General features: G+C 40.2%; 1 pseudogene; it reads left to right on the plus strand.

Moving 5' to 3' along the window:
• The first annotated feature begins 1,875 nt into the window (after nt 1-1,875).
• Nucleotides 1,876-21,809, plus strand: part of LOC122805278 — a 109,092-nt pseudogene continuing 89,158 nt past the window's right edge.

A 21,809-nucleotide genomic window follows, 5' to 3' on the forward strand; every position in this document is an offset into this window, starting at 1 on the left:
GCCTTGTATTGGTCTGATGTGCAAGTACTACTGGAAAATCTATTTCTGCCACATCAACCTAACTCTCCTAAATTTAGCCGGGTTCCTCAAATTTGAGGTGGGACTCACGAGTCACTCTGCCCGACAGCTTTCCTTATGTCTCATCACAGCAGTATATGAACCAGTCTACAAGAGCCATACAAATGAATTAGAATTTTACCTTAAGTTTAATCTGCAGGAGATATATATATATATATATATATATATATATATATATATATATATATATATATACACACACACACACACACACACTTATATATATATATATATATATATATATATATATATATATATATATATATATATATACACAAATGGGTCTACTTTAGAACCTCAAATTTACACAACGTTGAGCTTCATAAAGCTGGGACCAGAATGTCGGAAGCTCAATACATTGAAAAGACATTACACTGAGTGACAGAACAACGAAACAGTGAAGTCAGAAAGTTGAAAATAACATTGACTTACACAACATTGAAACTGTTAATGGAATAGTATGTGTTATAAATAGCTCAATGTAACTTTAAAAAGTCATACCAAGTACCTGCAACATGGCAGAAGTTACATTTGAAAGTCCTGGAGTGCTAGGATGGCTATATACAGCTACAAAATCCCAGAAGGGTAAGGACATCCTAATCATGGATGGATATGTTTACAGCTTGGAAGAACAATAAATAACAAAAAGTACTGGTGCTGCAAAAGAAAACATACAGAGAAATGTAAAGGTAGAACAATTATGATATCTCTCTCTCTAATGGCGAAGAGCTATGTAAATCTTCTCCGCAGCATCATACAGGTAGTCCAGCAGAGGTAGAAAAGTACCTAATGAGTTATGAATGAAAGCAAAAGGCTGAAATGTCTAGAGACACTCCTTGTTTAATTGTGCATGATATTATGGTGTCTACATCTGTAGAGTTTGTGTCAAGCTTACCTAACCAAAAAGCATTGCTCCAGGAAGTGGGTAGAATTCGTAGAAAATGTAGCAGAGGTCAGGCTGATAAGAATTTAACTATAGAGAATGTAAACTTGACTGAGTTCCTTTGAAGGATGGTGAATTTATTGAGAAACGTGTGATAGACTCTGCAAGTGATTTAACTGTGTTAGTGTGTACAACTGTTTGTAACCTGTATGATTTAAGCGGTGCTGCCATTTGGCTTATGGATGGAACATTCTTTTGCAAAGGCAAAATATTCAAACAATTATACAGCATTCATGGTATTGTGCAGTACGGCGGATATGACAAAACGGTTCCACTGCTTTATTGTTTAATGTCTAAAAAATCCTTGCAGTCTTATAATGTTATGTGGAACAGTATTTTTCAACTTTTACATGGACATGAGTTTGAGCCATCCATAAAGTATGTTATGTGCAATTTTGAAATTGCTGCTATAAAGAGTTTGCGCAGCAATATTTCTGGTGTTACTCCCAAAGGTTGCTTTTTTCACTTTGGGCATAATATTTGGTGTAAGGTGCAGGCTTTAGGCTTATCTACCTTGTGTAATTCTTGCCAGGAATTTCAAGTCGCTGTTATGTCTAGTGGCATTAGCTTTCTTAGAAGAGGAGGAGGTTATCTCTGGATTCAATGCATTAAGGGAAGTGTTTCCTGTGGAAGGCAGAGACCCGTTGAAGTATTTTAGCAACTGGTACCTATTCGGTAAGCAGGAGCGGCCTTAGAACAACTGGTGCCCTGGGCAAATGAGCTTCACAGCAACCCCATCACACCACCCAGTGCCCCCATCCTGATCTACCTACACCAAATAAACACTGAAAAAGCACCCCTGCTAGAGAGGCGTCCTAGGCGGCTGCCTAGTTGGCCTATGCATAAGGTCAGCTATGTCGGTAAGGCAAGGAAGTTTACCACTAGAAATACACCTTTTGCCCACTTTCCGCCACTATTCCCTGTTAGCTTTTGGAAGGTATCTGAGTTGAATAACTTATGTCTGCCTAGAACACAAAATAGTATAGAGGCGTGGCATAGGAAACTTAAAATTCTACTTGGGACTCGGGCGCAACGGATTTAGCTGTTTTACTATTTACACTTGCACAAGAACAAGACAGGGTTGAGGAATTGAGAATTTGTTTAGCTGCAGGATTTCCTCCTTCACTTAAAAAAGAGAAAACTTGTTGTACGGCACTAACAATTTCAACATGTATTAAATAACAAGGCCTCCTATTCTATGGTTAACTTTTTGAAGGCAATCAGAAATCTGCTGAAATTGTAATGTATATAGTTGTTATCACAGTGTTGTAGAGCGTGGTATGGACACAATTTGTTTGCTATGGATGTCAGAATGTTTAAGTTTCACATGTTCAGTTCCATTATTATGGACAAAAATTTTGTGTATATTGATGGGACCTGCACGGGTGTTACTATTCTCCTGTTCCTAGGTTCAGGAGCTGGCACTTCAAGTTGTTGTTCTGGTTTGATGTTTAAGTTTTTAGAGTTCTACACAATTTCTTTTACAGTATGCACAACTGGAAGGACTACAATGTAACTTATGCTTGTTTAAATTCAACATTTTGCATTTTAGCATTTTAGTCTTTAGTTTTTGTTGTTTTGTCACTCGATGTAATATCTTTTCAATGTATTGAGCTTCCGATGTTCTGGTCTCGGCTTTATGAAGCTCGACATTGTGTAAATTCAAGGTTTTAAAGTAGACCCATATATATATATATATATATATATATATATACATATATATATATATATCTATATCTATATATATATATATATATATATATATATATATATCTATATATATCTATAATTTCATTCAGTTATAATGATGGATCAGATGAATATAACTGTATCAACCTTTGAACAGCATCAGCAATCAAGACCATAGCAACTTGACTTATGATGTTATGAGTTTGTTAATGGTAGTATTTCTATAACAATTACGTACACTGGGTCATGGAAAATTGAAGCACGGATGGCCAGTTATCATTGTTTGTGCCTACATGCACAGCTGTGGTGAAAAACCAAACAGATTAAACTAGAAATATTACTCACCTAAAATGAAACTAGCTATGTTATTTTTTGTTCATACAGTGAGTTCATGAGACTCAGTATGACTCTTCTTTCAGATATGTTGTGATGCTACAGTCAAACTTAATGTATTGAGGGGGGACTTCTAGGTCAGTGCATCAGGCACTGAGTTCTCAGCTGCATATATTTACTGAAAATGCTTAGACTGCAGCTTAAGCAAATGGGGAGAATTAAGAACTATGAATACTCGTGTCAAAATTAGTTTAAATGTAGTCTAAATTGAGTCTCTGTATACCTGCATTTGTTTTTGCAAATTGCAGGAATTTCACAATGTGTTTATGGTGTTCAGTCAATAGTAATACATTTCTGCATCTTTGCATGGAGCCATGGCTTGTGATGATGAACTCAGGATGCTTGTAATTGTCATCTGTGTTAACCCCATTTAGTGGGTTCAGTAAACTCTGAAGTCTTCCAGGGCAGCCGCGGTGGTGCAGCGAGACGTGTTGCCACCTCACAACAAGAGGTTCTACGGTTTGATGCTTGGCTGCCTTCTGTGCAGAGTCTGCATGTCCTCCCTGTGGTCGCGTGGGTTTCCTCTGGGTGATCCAGTTTCCTCCCACATTCCAAAGATATGCTGTAGGTGAACTGGACACTCTAAATTGGCCCTAGGTGTGAGTAGCGTGTGTGTGTGTGCCTTCTGTGGAAGGTTGGGCACCAGGCTGGCAACTCGACACAGTAAAACTCCACTGCCAATCATGAGAAGACAGGTGATCCGCTGTGGTGACCCCTAATTGGGAAAAGCTGAAAGAAGAAGAAGTAAACTCTGAAGTCTTCTAAGTTTACTTTGTCAAAATGCTTGGATGTAGTAATGGTGAAGGAAAACTCAACATTTATTGATGGGCACAACAGTAAACTAGCTGACACTGCAAGTCCCATTCAGGAGAGCTATTTCATTTATCCTGGGAAGGCCTCTGACTGGTGATGCTGCTGTTGCTGGGGATAATGGCACTAGTCCATCTGAGTCAATATTTTCAAGTAGCAGGGGTGGTCAATATGAACTGTTTGTTGCTGCAAATGATCTCATGGCTAAGGAGATTAATCATCTCATGGCAGGAACTGCAGTGACTGGATAGCAGACAAAAGCCCTTCTAGTAGAGTCACTTGCAAAAAGACTCTGCATTACATTCATAAATTGAGCAAAAAACTTGAAACTGGGCAAGACGTAAGTCTCACATTTTGGTTATTAAGGCATCAGAAGACAATGTCCTGCAATGCCTACATTTTATGAACACGATATTTGCTGCACAGAAATAGAAGTAGTAATTAGGGATTTGGGGACCCAAGTAGATAGCAATCTCTCCTTTGACAATCACGTTGCCAAAGTGGTTAGAAAGACCTTCTATATAGCCCACATTATCATGAAAGGGTTCACATCTAGATCAAGAGAGGTCATTGTGCCCCTCTACTCATCACTCATCAGGCCCATAATTGAATACATTGCCCCATTTGGGATGTACCTTACCCGACACCTGCAGCAACTGGAAAGACCCCAAAAGTACCTCACCAAGAGGATCAAGGGACTCAAATAGATGCCCTACGCAGTTAGGCTAAAGAAACTCCAGCTCTACTCAGTTGCTTACCGCCTACTCAGAGGCGATCTGTGCCTGACGTATAAAGCCATGTCCAACCCAGAATTAATGGACATGCTCCACCTCAGAAAATCCAAATCCCTTAGAGCTACACGCTCCAGGGACTTAAACCTCAGCACAGAAATAAATAGGACATGCTGGAGGGACAGATTCATATCCCAGAGGCTCCCCTCACTCTGGAACAAAATCCCAATCCATGTTAGGCAGAGCCCCTCAATGACCCTCTTCAAGAGAAATCTTGACGAGTGTATGGGAGATCATAGGTTTACCCCTTGGATCTCTTCTGTGTCCCTACTAGACAGAGGCACAGTAAACTAACCTTAAAAGGGCTATCTTCTGTGACCTACTATACAGTGGCACAGTCAGCTAATCTAAAAGGGTGGCGAAAGCCAAACACACTCTGGCTAGGCTTATAAATGCCCTAGGACAACCTATGAACCTATGAACCTAAGAACATTCTTATTGATGCTTGGGTGTTGGACTCTGATTATGGACCTCTGCAGCAAGCATGTGATATAACAGGAGGTTTATACTTGAAGATTCTGCAGATGCATCCCCTCTGCAATATTTACTGTGGGTGTTCTACCAGATCCAGACCAAATTTCCCCAGCTGGTACTTCCACCACCTGTCCATGTTGACTCTTGATCAGCTTGTTTCTACCGCAAGAAACTTATTGAAATTAGTTATGTCTATTCATTGTGCTTGTCAGTTGTTTGCAGTTTCAGTCTTAACTGCAGCATGTGTGAGACTGCCTTTAAAATCACTCTGCCACCTGTCTTTAAAGCTAAGAAAAAGAAAAATGAAGTAAATTACTTAATGCAGTTTACCCTCCCCCACTTGCCTGAACATCATTTTTAAAGCTGCAGATGGAGTGCTGCTTGCTGACACAGTATAAAGGACACTGGTTTGCTTATGTTTTGATAGAATTACAGAGTTTGAGGAAATTAGATAAACATCTATTTCTATGCCTTCAACCCAATGATTGCACAGTTGTATGAATGATTGTTTTTGGACATCTCTTCTTACTGTTACAGCTGAACTGTGTTGAGAACATCTATAGGCTGTTCATAAAATTCAATACTGCAGCTAGCTAAACTTAAATATTTCTGATATAAGTATACAAAAAGTTTGATAATTAAATGCATCTATTCTTACATTTGCAGTATTGGAGAAATGTCTGAAGCTGACCGGTATTTGGCAGTATTGTAATTGGTAAAATTTAGTTTCAAAAACTAAAATACTGTATTTTGAAAGGAAATGCTTATGAAAATACATAGGAAAATATAGCATTTATCCTTTAAATAATAAATGATGTATGTTGGTCAACATTTGACTCATTTTATTTATGTAATATATTAGAGATTTAATAGAATTTCTTAATATTTATTCAATATTTATTGTGTTTTTGCTAACTCATCCATTTAGAAAGTTTATCATATAGTAAAACATTTCTGTGGTGGTGCAGTGGTAGCATTGTTGCCTCACAGCAAGAGGTTCTCCTATTCGATTCTCGGCTTGGGTTGGGAGTGCCTACTGTGTGGAGTCTGCATGTCCTCCCCGTGGTCAAGTGGGCGTTCGAAAGACATGCGTTGAATGGGCATGCCTTCGTTGAAGGTTGGGCGTCGGGCTGGCAACTCGACACCATAAAAACCAACTGCCAATCATTAGCGGACCGGAGTTCCACTGTGGCGACCCCTAACCGGGAAAAGCCGAAAGACAAACAACAACATCATATAGTAAAGCATCATGAGTAGCACAAAAAGCAAGATTTATTTTTAATTGGTCTGTTTAAAAGAGTAATAAATTGCAATATTTTCTGAAGTACTAAGAAACAATCAGTAGCAAATAAATGAAGACTAAAATGAGCTAAAGGCATAAAGACGATACCCACCGAAGGAGGATTGCTTAGTGAGTGGTTTATATCTAGAATAGCAAAATACATGTTCCGCTATTTAAGGCTGAAAATTAGATGGTTACAGAAAAAAACATCCTTTTGAAATGGTAAAATCACTTCCTCCCAATCATCATTCCTTCCATTTAACCCTTTCATCTCCACCCTCCCTCTTAAATCCTACTAATACATTTATCTAACCCCTTTCTGAAGATGTTCCTGGACAAATTGATTCGTAGCCAAACCTCATTTATTTGGTTTGGGGGTTGGGAGTTAACTTAAGGGAGTAGACAGTTGGCTTAATGGTTAAGGTGTTTATCACAAAGACACAAGGGGCAAGGTTTGATTCTCACTTAGGAAAGAATAGCTAGGCATAAATAGATCCTGGGGACATTAGCCTAGTAATCACCCTAAAATCTTGCATAAATCGAGTTGCTAGTTATGTGCAGAGCAGCTAATTCCTTAAAAACATTTGCACAATGTGTTAGGAGATTTTCTGACATGAGCAAAATAGTCGATATGCTATTTTCCAAAGAGGAAGGTTTTACATTTTTCTGTTATAAGACTCTATGAGTAAGTCAAGGTTGATATTGCTTATTATAAGGAGAAAGAACCCAAAATGTTTATTTGATTGAGTTTGCAAAATGATTAATTTTATCTGTGAGATCTAAAGATAATTAATGTCATCTTGGAAAATAAAGACAATACTGCACAAGGAAGGGATACAGTTATTCCTGCAAGTGGTCATGCAGTATGAAGTGTCTAAAATATCTCAGGATGAATAGATAGTAATACAAAATAGTACCATTAGAGCAAACCACTGGTTGCATTACTTTTTATTCACAATTGTTTTACTTATTACTGTTCTGCTGACTCTAATCATTCGTCTGTCTTTACAAGTTCATTGATGAAAATTCATGGAAGACTTTATTTTTTCTAACTTAAGTTCTTTTCTATGTTTTGTGTGGTTTTGTGTCAAACTCAGACTGTTTACATGTGTGGATCAAGGACTATCACTCTCACATTAAAGGTATTACACCTCTGTTAAAATAGTGTTCTGATGTATAAAGTGCTTGAAGTAATTGAAGGAATCTAGGTAACTTCACACTCACAAGTCAGATATGACTCTTATAGAACCGTATAAACTGCCATTGCTATCTATGGAGTTTAAAGTGCATGCTATGAGGACATTTGTTGTGTCACATCTTACCGCAAGATGAAGAGGCAGAGTGGACAGCTTACCCCTTATTAACGGAAACAGTTCTGTTTGAAGCACAGGCCAAGTAGGCAGGCATGCAATTTGGCTGAAGAAATGGGTCTCTTTACTGCATACAAGAGTCTTGTGACATAAAAGAACTGGAAAATTCTACAACTAAACTGGAGAGGAGTTTTATGGAGAGGGGCAGCCTTCTATGGAAATGAAGTTTTGAAAAAATATGGGTAGGAGACTGCAACTCTGAAGAGATCATGGTTATCTTCTGGGACCCAAGTATGCAAGAAGACTACAGCAAAAGACCATGGTTATAGCTACAATATGACCAAGTGCAGAAGTCAGAAAACTATTGGAATTAGCAGTTAGTATTGCTGTTAGGTGTAAATGCATTGACAATCAAATGTATTGTTCTAAATGCATGTGAACATTAAAACTCAGGATAAGGGATCAAGTTAGGAAACTATGACATTATGAGACGGTAGTGACAGACTCTGTAGTTAAGAATAACCTGAACAGGCTTGGATGGCAAGCTGAAAGCAAGAGAGTTCTTGAGCTCTGTAGTCTTCATTTTTCCTGACAGGATTTTTTATTTAATTTCTCCAACAAAGACCTAAAACTACTAAACTCAGATTCTGGAATTTGTAAGCTACAAATTGGTGTCATTTTTAAGCTAAATTTTCATATTTTCTTGTCAAACGTTCAAATAGAAGGAACATTGAAACCACATTCACAAAGGAAGATGAGCAGCTCCAAATTTTTTCAGCAAGAAACTCCAATGAAGAAAGAAATACAGGCAATCCATACTACATTTCAAGACTTGGTGGGTAAAATAGACAAATTAAACTTAAAAGTGGACAATATAAAAGAAGATTCCACGATACAACATTATTAAATTAAGTCCTTAAAACACAAACTTCCCAGATTCTATAACACATATAGACTACAGGTTAACAGAAAGAGATAAAAACATGGACTTTCTTCTTCAAGAAAACACCAGACTCATTGAAAAGATAGACAACATTGAGAATAGAACCAGGAGAAACAACATAAGAATCTATGGCATCCCAGAGCAGATGGAGCAGGACAATATAATTCATTTTCTGACTTCTTGGATTCCTAAAATCCTAAACTTACCTGAAGCACTATCCTTCAGGATAGAAAGGACAAACAGGTCTTTAACTACAACTTCTGTATCCAGTAAAAACAACTGTCCAAGATCTATTATGTAAGCTTTATCTCCACTCAGGACAAAGACCTTGTTTTAAGAACTGCCTGGTCCCTTGCTCCATTAAAAATTGGTGACCAAACTACCAGATTTGACAACAACTTTACACCCCTTGTAATGTCCAAAAGAAGAGCATGCATTCCTCTAATATAATCATTAGAAAAGGAAGGAATCAAAGCACAACTCATATTCCCAGCAAGAATAAGACTATCCTTGCCAGAAGGAAAGAAAACATTTGACTCTCGAAGAAGCATCCACATTTGTCCAAAAAAAGAACCTTTTTAAGTCAACTTGGACCCATGGATTCTTCAATAAACTTAAAAAGACAATCTTCAAAAAATAAGTGGACTGTTAAAAAAAGAAACCCAGAGACAAATGATTATACATAACTTTGCATTTCATGCGAGTTTTTGTTTTCTCCATTCTAAGTAATGTGGAACCATACACAGAAGGTAATGTAATTTTTTCTCTCCTATTATCTTTCCCACAATAATGCTAACTGTATGGATAATATGTATTACTCAAAATTCAAGTAAATTAAAATCTTATCCAACTACAAACTGCTATTTTATACTTTTCTCTCTTTATATACATGGCATAGCACTTGTGAAATGGTATAAAACCACTTACTAATTTAATATATTTATTTTGTATCCTATACTGATTTCATCATGTATGTGCCTTCCCTTTCTGTTTTAGTACTAGCATCATAGTATTTAATCACTGCAGGAGAGAGACATCCTTACTGTGTTACTGTTAAGTAATTAAAAAGTGGTGACATTTTATTATTATATATACATTTACTACTTAACTGAACTTCTGCAATGTACTCCATTTAGCTAATATATCTTATAACTGTGTATGATTGATAATTTGGAGCCTTTATTTTAAATCTTCATCATTTTATAAGTTCATAGGTAGGTACTAAGCTATCTGCCCGAAAGCATTTATAAGCCTAGCCAGAATGTGTTAGCTTTCGCCGTCCCCTTAGATTAATTCCCTGTGCCTCTGTCCAGCAGAGCCACTGAAGTGATCCCCGGGGTAAACTTTCTGTTTCCCATCCACTCGTCAAGGTTTCTCTTGAAGAGGGTCAGCGAGGAGCTCTGCCTAATGTAGATCGGAATATTGTTTCAGAGCATGTGAAGTCTCTGGGACAGGAATCTATCTTTTTTATTGTTGTGGTGAGGTTTAGATCCCTGGAGCGTGTGGCTCGAGGGGATATTGTTTTCTTAATAATAATAATAATAATTATTATTATTTATTATTATTATGTTTTTTTAAGTTATGTTTAAAAGCTTCACTTCAATAGAAAATGCCCACCTTACTTTTTGGATAGAAATTTGCCAACTTTTGTGAAAAGCTCAAGCTCCTAAAGGCTTCAGTTAGCTCACAGTCTCATGAGAAATGATCTGTGCTGTGATCCAAGAAGTAGGCATGACCTCTGAACCTGTTTCTCTTCACTGAACTCTAACAGCCAGTCAGATTCAAGAATAATTGTTTGAACCGTGTTTTCATTCATTTAGCAATTTTTTTTATCTAAAAAGTCTTATAAGCATATGTTTTACTGTAAATAGTGATTTATTTAATCTGAATTACATTTATATTTAAATAAGAATTACAAATATGTTTCTGACAGTGACAGTTTTAAATGCATTATTTTCCTGTCTGCTTTAATGACATTACAGTCCTGTATTTACTCATAGCAACAAACAATCAAGATTAACCAATTTATATTAGTCTGTTTAGATAAAAATAATTTTAAGAAATTGTATACAGCTTCATGTTCTTAGTTCATGCATACATAGTATGTTAAATTGAAAATTTCCTTTTGTATGTTTTTAATGTACATGCAGTTTCCCTTCTGCTTGTTATTAACCTGCAGTAGCTAGGAATTCCCACTAGATGTCATGAGAGGGTTAATTTGTGGCTTCTTTGAGAGCTATAGTAAATCTGGATATAGTATATTCACGCAGAATGTTATTAAAATATATAGTTTTATTTTCGAATTTAGAGTTTTTATATTGTCCATGACAGTTTTAAAAATGTATTTGTCATAATGAATCAAGGTAAGCACTTTTCAATGTTACTTATAATAGCAGTCTTCATCAAATGATAATATTTAAAATTATATCTATTAATGTCAGTGGGTTGAACAACCCCATGAAAAGGAGTAGTGTCAACAAATATTTAATGCTACATAAAGCAGATTTTTGCATTAATTCTGGAATCCCACTTAGTAACAGAAGATCTAAACAAATTAACCTTTAAGGATTATAAGATTTTGGTAAATTCAAAATGTAACCACAAAAGAAGAGGCATCCTAAATTTACACAGAAACTCAATGAGAATTCCAGAAATAGTTGACTCGTACTCAAGCAATGATGGTATGCTTGCTTTATTCATACTAGAGGTCGATAAAAAGATGTACATTTTTGCAAACATCTACTGGATACTGGGTATTGGGGCTGAAACTGTGAAACATTTAGACACCATAACATTAAAGTCTAAAGGTGAGTTACTGCTAGCTGGTGGTTGTAATTTTATCTTGCCCTGCACTGAGCCCTTTAAGATGTCCCCTGTTGGCAAGCACTTGAACAACTACATAAAAGACAGAAACCTAATTGACATTGACGGTATAAAAATATTATCCTCCCTGATGTATTCTCACTACTCCTACAGATTTGGTACACAGACCAATATAAACAAAGCCTTTGTAACCATTTCTTTACTGGCCAAAATTGATAGGGATTGATGTCAGCATTACATTATGGGCCGGATTCACAGAGTCTAAGAGCAGAGTAAGCCGGCAGACAGCCAATTTGTCTGCCGAGCGATCCAGCAACAGCGGGTAGGGGCATACATAAGAGCTCCTAAAACTACTCTTGCACGTCATGTTATGCAAATTACCTCATTTGCTGCTGAAAGCTATGCAAATGAGGTAATTATGCGATCCAGGAACACTAACCTGTCCGTGGAAGAGTAGATTTATTTGCAGAAATGTACTCCATTGGTAACGGAGTACCATTCTGTAAATAGCAGAACAGAGCTATGACAGCTCCAAATAAAGGATGCATCCAGTTGAGGAAGCATGCCAATGGCCAAATATAAGGCCATTAGCATTTTGATCATTTGAAAATTAATAAAAATCAAATTTTTTCCCCGATCCCCAATGTGTGGCACTTTAAAAAACAGAAAAAAAAAATAAAAAGCCAAAAATAGGCATTCTGATTACAAATATTCTTCTGCTATGCAGGTGAATGGCAGGCTGAAGACATCATGGCTACTGAGTAGTGGTTGCTAAGGGGGGAAGCTCAGTTTGAGAGATGTAACCAAGCATTAGTAGGCAATCCTATGCAAATGAGGATAAGGATAGTGAATCCCAATTTTCCTTGGCATGTGAGCCATGTCCCTGGAGTATAAGTGTAGGAGTGGGGGAGTAGTAGAGTAGAAGATAGGTAACATCATGAGGGGGTATGTATGAAAGACTGTAAGCTCACTGGAGCAGAGTGCCTTGTGTTTGCTGTGAGTTACTCATGATTGGAAGAGGCATGTCTACAGTAGTTTTAACTAAAACCCAGAAACAGAAGGTGTATGCCGTGGCTATCACTGAACTTTCTTGCAAACCTGCTTACACCGTGTGCGCGTCTGTAAACCCGTCTAAGTTTGTGTGCGCATGTGTGCACCCGCCTAAGCCTGTGTAAGCCTGTGTGCATGCGTGTGCGCGTGTCTGTGCATGTTTGCGCGGTGCTGCCTCCTGTGGAAACAGAAAGGGAAAAGGAAGGAAAAGAAGTAGTAGGAAGTTACTCAAGGAGAACTAGCAGAGCTGCCAGGTGAAATCAATCAGAATCAGCCAATTACACAGGCAGTACACTAGCCCAGCCCAGCCCAGCACTTAAAACTCTGCAAACAACATTCCCCCATGTTTTTCTCCGAAACACTGCAACACTGCAGTATACAAAGAGAGGGAAAACTTAAAAAGCTTAACTCAGACAAAAAATGTTAGGGGCTGCCATTGCTATTATAAGGCAACATATGCAAGATGCTGAGGGTGGTGCCATTGCAAATGCTGCTAAGCAACCCACAGTGAGGAGACGGAGAAGAGTGTAGAGACCCAGGGTAACCTACCAGGGGCAACATGAGCTGGAGATAGTGGAGTGATATAGAGTGGACAGAGACCTCCTGCAGCAAATTGCTGAGCTGCACAGGCCACGCCTCACACACAGAACCAACAGAGGGGAGCCCATCCCAATGGAAACCAAGGTATGTGTCGGCTTAAGAATACTAGCAACAGGTACCTTCCAGAGACCAACTGCTGATATGATGGGGATTTCACAGTCATCAGCATCCAGAGTACGGCACCAGTTCCTGAATGCCATGTCAGCAGATGTCAGTGATCATGTATATTTCCCCAATTCCCATGAGGCATTGGCCAGCAATATGCATCTCTTCCATCAAATAGCGGAATACCCTGAGGTAGTGGGTGCAATTGACTGTACGCAAATGCACATCAAAGCACCAGCCAGTGAGCAGTGTAGGGCCTACATCAACTGCAAGGGCTTCCCCTCCATCAGTTGCCAGGTTGTGTGTGATGCCAAGGGCATAATACTGAATGTGTGTGCTGGCTGCCCTGGAAGCTAACACAATTCCCATATCTGGCATCTGATGCAGCTGTACCAGATATTTTCCAATGGGGACATCCCAGATGGTCACCTAGTGGGGGATGCTGGATACGCACTGGAGCCGTGGCTAATGACAGCCATCAGAAATGCACACACAGCTGAACAAGAACACCATAATGAGGCACACGCACAAACACGAAATGTAATCGAGCGTGTGTTTGGGATGGTCAAGTCATGGTTCCGGTGCCTGGACACATCTGGTGGAGCCTTGCAGTACTCACCAACTACATGTACCCAAATTGTCATGGTATGTGCCATGCTACACAATATGATCCTGCAAAACCAGCTGCAGCAGGAACAGCATGAGGCAGGGCCAAACAGCCCCCCACCATTGCCAAGGCCATCACAGGCACAGCATGACTCGGATGAGGAACAACCTGAGCCTGCCCCAATAGGCAGAAGGAGGTGTGCCCAGTATGCCTTGGCCTTGGCAAAGAGGCAATGCATAGCACATACACTGGCTCAGTAGGAACCCTGGAAATGATACCTCTCTCTGACTCACACATAAAATAAAAGGGATGCCTAACTTGACACTACCTGTTTTCAAACATGTATAGGGAGTGTACCATGTGCATCCGACATAGGCAGTCCTGCAGCACCACCTGAGGCATGATTGCCATGTTTTAAGCAATATAAAACAATGCTAAGCAGCTTTTACCACTATTTTGTATATGTAAACAAAATTTCCTGTGCTAACTAGCGCAACATCGGGCAACATTGAGCAATGTTGGGCAAGGCTGAGCAAAGTCAGGTAAACATGCTCAAATTTGCAGTACTGTTCCTTAAGCAGTCTGGTCTGTCCAGCATGAAAATAAAAAGCAGTGACAGGGCTCAAACCCAGGATACTGTGCACTACAGTCACACTACTGAACCACTAAGCCATGACAGCATTACGCTGGGACAGACACAGCAGGACAATTGTACACTAATGCAAACAGAAAGAAATGTTGTATCATGACCCTAAAGAGGCATATGGGTAACCTCCCCCACAGGCCTATGCAGACAGAGAACAGCAGGCCAGGTGGTGTGATGTTGGGTTGGGTAGGCTATGAAGTCACAATCTAATATATGTGACATTGGATGCTAAGACCCGTAGTACTGTAGTATGCCTCAAGCCAGTACGATAGGCAACAGTACAGACTGAAATGGTGTACCTTACATAGCAGTGCAGGCCTAGCAAATGTGTATAAATGTCAGGTGAACCCCTCATCCTATGTACACCCACAGTAACAATCAGGTGTGCCCCCGGGTAGAAATGTACAAAGAATAGCTGTCCCTCCTGTATGTAGAAATGTTGATAAGTCTATGCAAAGTGTCTCATGGAAGCCCTGCAGGCACAGCATGATCCCTGTTGAGTTATGACACAAAGGTGAGACCTGCAGTAAAAATACAACTTGATTTTCCACACGCATATAGTATAAATGTGTATACAGGGCGTGCTCACACACTTAACAAATGTAGTGGATTTCATTCAGCAATACACTGAAAGGTCATACTGGGCATGCTCACACACTTCAATAAACGAAGCAAATGTCAGGCAACAACATACTGAAAGGTCATACTGGACATGCTCACACACTTAGGTCATGTCTGAGTACAGCAGTGGGCCACACATATCTGGCAGTTGCATGTTCCACCCCAGGAACCTGTCACTATTCACCAATCCTGCCTTGTGTACACAGTTATATGAAAACAGACACATATAATATATTGGAACCCTGTCATAATCAAACTATGTACCACAAGTACTTAAGTTGTTCACAGAAAGTGAAAAAGCAAAGAAGATCAATAAACCTGCAATCAGTATTATCAACAGTGTGCACTCCAAATATTATCCAATCCATGTTCTGGCAAAAGAATCTGTGAAGGCGTCCACAGAGAACCATGACGCTTCCTTCCATAATGTCATAAATAGCAATGTACACTCATATATGTCCTGAGTCAGTGCAAACTGTAAATGACTGACATTGCCAACATCCTGTCAGACAGGCCCATACATACATACCACCCTCTCACTGACAAAATGCCCTATCATCATACCTGGAGACTGTGAAAGCACAGATATCACATATAGAATGGGTAAACAGCTCCTTCCAAACCTGAAAACACGGCGTCTATGGGATTACATTGTTTCCCTCGCTGTGTCATAAGTGAACTCCAGAACAAACAGAGCCTGCACCTGAACAGTCTGTTGAGACTCACCCTCTGTACAGGATATGAAACTGTTGAATGTGTTACAGCAATGTGTGACACACTCCAGAAGTGTTGGTGCACAACAGAACATGGGAACTATTGTCTTATAAGCCTATTAAGCTTGATCTGCAAGGCTGTGGAATCCATCATGATGGAACTCATAAACAGAGCTATTGGGAGCCTACAAACACCCAACCCTACTAATTACGGTTTGGTCATCGGCAGATCATGGTTCCCAAACCTGCTAGACTGTTTACAAGGCAGTCACCCAGGACATACATCAATGAAATGAACTACACACATCCCACATAGACCTTGAAAAGCCCTTTGCCAACATCCCAGACACATGTCGTATCCACAAAATCAACAACCTGTGCATCTTTATGTCTGTCATCTGATGGATTGCCAACTGGGGCACAGATAGATCACACAAGGTAAGAATTGTGGTCTCCTTTACAAGCTGGTAACAACTGCTGTCCCCCATGGCTCAGTCCTGGGACCCCTCCTGTCTGGTGTATACTTTTCAGAAATACAGTCAAACACATGAGGGCTATGTTTAGCAACGTTTGTGGATGACTGCCAAAATGTTGTCATAATCGATGTTTGGGACAACAGATATATCCTTAAAAAGGTGTCAAATGTATGTCCTCGAGCTACAGTCATACAAATACCACATAGGTGCCAACACGCTAAATATGGAGGTGATAATAAAGGATCTATGGACAAATGTGGATAGTCATCTGTACTTCCAGAAACACATTCACAAAGTGGTCAGAAAATCATGCTATGTGTTCCCACAAACTGCCAAAGTCTTTGCATGTAGGTCAAAGGAGGTTTCCTCTACTCATCAGTCATCAGACCCGTCAGAGAGTACCACAACACACCTGCGAAGAATCTGACTAGGCACCTTCAGCAGCTGGAAAGACCAATGAAGTACCTCAAAAGAAGGATTACTAGCCACAAACAGTTGCCCCATGCAACAAGACTGAATTTAACTCAATCTGTACTCTGTTGCATACTGTCTACTCAGGAGATCTCTGCCCAACAGACAGGTCCATGTCATGGCACTCAGATCTGCTCTGAGTTACAGCTCAATGGCACTAAATATATAGACCCAACTGATATTGCCAACATCCTGGCAGATAGGATCAGTGTTAACCTTACCCCCTCTCACTCATGAAAGAGCACATCTCTATAATGGAAGACTGCAAAGTTGCTGTCATCACGGCTGCACAGGTAAAAAACACTCTTCAAAGCCAGTATCACAGCATTGATGGGACCAATCAACTTCCCAGGCTGTGTTCTACACAAACTACAGAACGAACAGGCACCACACCAATGTACCATGTTCAGTCATAGCCTCACCTCAGGCTTTGTACCTGCTGAATGGTGCACAGCGACAGTTATTCCACTACACAAGGGTGGAGACACCACAGACCCCAGGAACTAGCACCCCATTAGCCTGATGAGCCTGCTCTGCAAGGCCATGGAATGGATCATCATACAACTTATAAAAAAAGACATTGGTAAACTCCAAACTCTGGACCACGGCCATGTTGTGTTTGTAAAATGCAGATCATGTCTCCTAAACCTGACAGATGACATTGAAGCAGTCACCAGAACCGTAGACAAGGGTAAGGTGGTTCACATAGCCGATGTAGATCTTGCCACTGCTTTCAACACCATCCCACACTCTGGAATTATAGATAAACCCACTAAACTAGGTATAAATTGCTATGTCACAAGATGGGTTGCCAACTGGCTTACTGACAGAACACACACTGTAAAAGTAGCAGACTCCAAGTATGACTTTGGACCAATGACGAGTGCAGTACCTGTCCTGTTTTGTATCTACTTCCCTAAAGTAAACTTTACCATGGAAGGTCTGTGGCTAATGAAGTTTCCAGATGACTGCAAACTAGGAGCCATAATTGTAAATACTAAAGATGTGGACATCCTACAAAAGGGCCTCACTGAGACAGATGGCTGGTGTCAAAGCCATGGGCTCAATTTCAATGCCAGAAAGTGCATTGTCATCCCCTTTGGTAAAAACTCTGTAGCCATGAACTATAACATAGGCGGTAGTATACTTAACACTGAAAGTGTGATAAGAGACCTTGGGTCACAGGTGGACAGTGGACACACTTGTGATAATCACATCCCCACAGTAGTCAGGAAATCCTTCTATGTGGCACACCTCATCACAAAAGGTGTCTCATGCAGAATAGAAGAGGACATTGTTCCCCTCTACTCATCACTCACTAGATCCATAATGGAGTACAATGCCCCTTTTGCTATGTACCTCACAAGACATGTACAACAACTGGAAAGCCTGCAGCAATACCTCAGAAAGAGCATTAGCAGCCTGAAATACATGTCATACACAGACCATCTCAAAATGCTCCAGCTGTACTCTCTCGCATATCACCTACTCAGAGGTGATCTCTGCCTAACATACAAAGCTATGTCAAACACAGAGCTGTTGGACATTCTCCACATAAAACACTCACAAATTCTCTGATCTACGGACCCAAAACCATGAGTGAAATACAAAAGTAAGGGGTGTATCCATTTACCTTATGGATACCCACACCTTCAGGTTTGTGGCACAGCATGAGGTCTTGGAGACCATGCAAGTGCAACTAACACTGGGCAAAGCTGCTAATCAGATTGTAGCCTGCATCAGGAACCTCACTCAGTATTCCTGAGAACAGTGGAAAATATAAAATTCCTATCAAACACCACTATATGATGAGATTACAACTACCCAAACATTGGGTGGGAGAATTACTTGTGTACAATGTCCTTTGCCCAATGTTTCCTAGAGTTAAACGCCCTGGAACAGCTGGTCACCACGCCCACTAGAGGTGACAACATACTGGACCTGATCATCACCAACATAGGGTACCAGTGTTCCACGACAGAGATAAACCCCTCTCTGGTAATATCAGATCATAAAGTAATCACACTGGACATCCACATCCTGTCCCCCTCCCAGTCAAGGAAACCACTGTGAAGATAATGCTATACAATCTGCCAAATCATTTACAAGTGCATTCTATGAGCTTCTACAGGGATGCAGGGATCGAAACATGCCAAATAAAGACAAGATGCACTCCTCCAAAAACAAGAAACCAATCTGGTGGTTGTCGCCCATAAAAAAGCTATACAACAGAAGGAGGAAACGAACACATGATAGAGCAAACTTCACAAAAGGAAAGGCATCACTGATCATTATTAGGAGGACACAATGATCGGTCATAAAATAATCCAAGGCCAGTTTCTAAAGACAAATTGCCAAGGAATGTAAGAATAACAACCACAAATCCTTTGTTAGCTATACCAAACATTTAGGTGGCAACTTCCAAATACGCTGTCAGCTACTGACAAATGGCAAGAAATACACTGAACTAACTTACATTGGCCACATCCTGGGGGACAGGTTCAATGCAGTCTCCACCACCATCACCCCCAAAAGGGCCTGTGTCCATCCCGGAAGAATGCAGATCCTCAGACTTCATGGACATGCAGGTAAAGACAGCCCTCACCAAAGCTACAAACACCGCATCAATGGGACAGTATGGTGTTCCAGGCTGCGTCTTACACCAGCCCCAAAAGGAACTACACCTTCACATACATTCACTATCCAGACTAAACCTTACCACAGGCTATGTACCCAAAGAATGGCATACACCAACAGTCATCCAGCTCCACAAAGGGGGTGCCACAACAGAACCTGGAAACCATTGCCCTATAGGTCTACTCAGCCTGGTCTGCAAAGCTATGGAGCACATTATCATGGAACCCATAAACAGAGACATTGGGGACCTGCAGACACTGGACTATACCCAACTTGGCTTTGTTAAAGGCAGATCCTGCCTCCTAAATCTAGTTGACTCATTTGAAACAGTTACCAAGGACATAGATGGAGGTGAAAGTAATCCACACAGCCCACCTGGACCTCACAAAGGACTTTTGACACCATTCCCCACTCTGTCTTACCAGCTTGAACATTAACAGCTATGTCACAGGATGGGTGGGCAACTAGCTCACAGATCAAACACAGATGTTCAGAGTTGCGGGTGCCATGTCCGACTATAAATCAGTCATAAATGGCATTCCACAGGTCTTGGTCCTGGGACACCACCTGTTCAGTAGATACTGCTCAGAGGTACAGGCAAGCACAGGAGCAATATGGCTGAACAGGTTTGCAGATGACTGCTAACTGTGGTCCATAATTGACTCCATGGCTGACACAGACATCCTCCAGAAGGGTCTTACAGAGACAGATACCTGGTGTCAAAACAATGCCCTCAAGCAGAATGCCAAAGAATGCATAGTCATCCCCTTTGGATAAAACAAAGTGCACACAAATTACCACATAGGTGGTAATCCAGTATGTACGGAGAAAGTAATTATGGCCCTGGAGACCCAGGGAGATTGTAAACTCTCCTTTGATGATCACATGGCCAAGGTGTTTAGGAATTCCTTCTATGTAGCCCACCTAATGTCACCTAACGTAACCCACTTTGTCTAGTCTGATGATGTCAACATCCTGCAAATATACCTGTGGAAAGGAGAACTCACAGTAATGTGTATAGTGCATTGTGTAAATGCGTACTTTTCTAGTATATTAAAGTAATTAGGTAGGGGTTTGAATCCTGTTTTTGACAACTGTGTATGATCTCTTTTGAGAGTAGCGACCTTTTTGTAGACTACTAAAACACCTTAAAAGTGGTGTACTCATCTTTGTCAAGTCTGATGATGTCACTATCCTACAAATATACTTGTGTAAAGGAAAACCTCCAGTAATATATATAGCATGTTGTGTTAATGCGTACTCCTCTAGTATCATAAAGTAGTTAGGGAGGGGTTTGAATCCTGCACTTGACAGCTGTTTGTGTATGATCTCCTTGGAGAGGTGCAACCTTTTTGGAGAGTAGTAAAACATATTAAAAGTGGTATACTTATCTTTGTCACGTCTGATGATGTCACCATCCTACAATATACCTGTAGGAAAGAGAGCTCCCAGTAATGTGTATAGCATGTTGTGTTAATGCATACTCCTCTAGTATCATAAAGTAGTTAGGTAGGGATTTGAATCCTGCACTTGACAACTGTGTTTGTGTGTGATCTCCTGGGAAATCAGCAACCTTTTTGGAGAGTAGTAAAACACCTTAAAAGTGGTATACTTATCTTTGTCAAGTCTGATGATGTCACCATCCTACAAATATACCTGTGGAAAGAAAAACTTCCAGTAATGTGTATAGCACGTCGTGGTAATATGTACTGCTCTATTATCATACAGTAGTTAGGTAGGGGTTTGAATCCTGCATTTGGTGAGTGTGTGTGTGTGCTTTGTGTGTGTGACACTGTTGGTCAATGTGTTGTGGGTTTTGCTTTTACTACTGTATAACATATCAGTATGACAACAGTATGTGCATTGCACATGTCAGGTAGCTGTGTGGCAAACACATATACGTACATGTGACCTCAATTATTTCATAGGTGGGAACCCTGCTTTCTCCATGAACACATCTGTCATCTTTGCCAGATTGTGCTGCCACTTTCCAGACCTTATATCTGTATGCTTTTGACAAGCCCAACCACTGCAGTGATCTCTGGCCTAGGTCATCCATGTCACAAACACTAATTACAGTTTCTATTGCATAGTGTGAGTGAGGGTTTATGGCTGAGGTATATTTCAGACCTGTTCAAATGCAGCAAAATCTGTCAATGACGGCTATTCATTATAGGTGTAGAACAACCTTTGCGGATATGCATGCAGACCTCTTATTGCTTATGTAATCCACCAAGGGATTTCAAAATACCTTTGGAACTGTGATTACCAAAGGAGAGATGACGTAACACTTGGCTGCATGTACACATCAGTGCCTGTTCAACATGTTGGTGGCTACTACCTATGT

Source organism: Protopterus annectens, chromosome 6.part1 (genome assembly GCF_019279795.1).
Source record: "Protopterus annectens isolate FY-2018-M chromosome 6.part1, PAN1.0, whole genome shotgun sequence".
Taxonomy (NCBI): Eukaryota; Metazoa; Chordata; order Ceratodontiformes; family Protopteridae; genus Protopterus; species Protopterus annectens.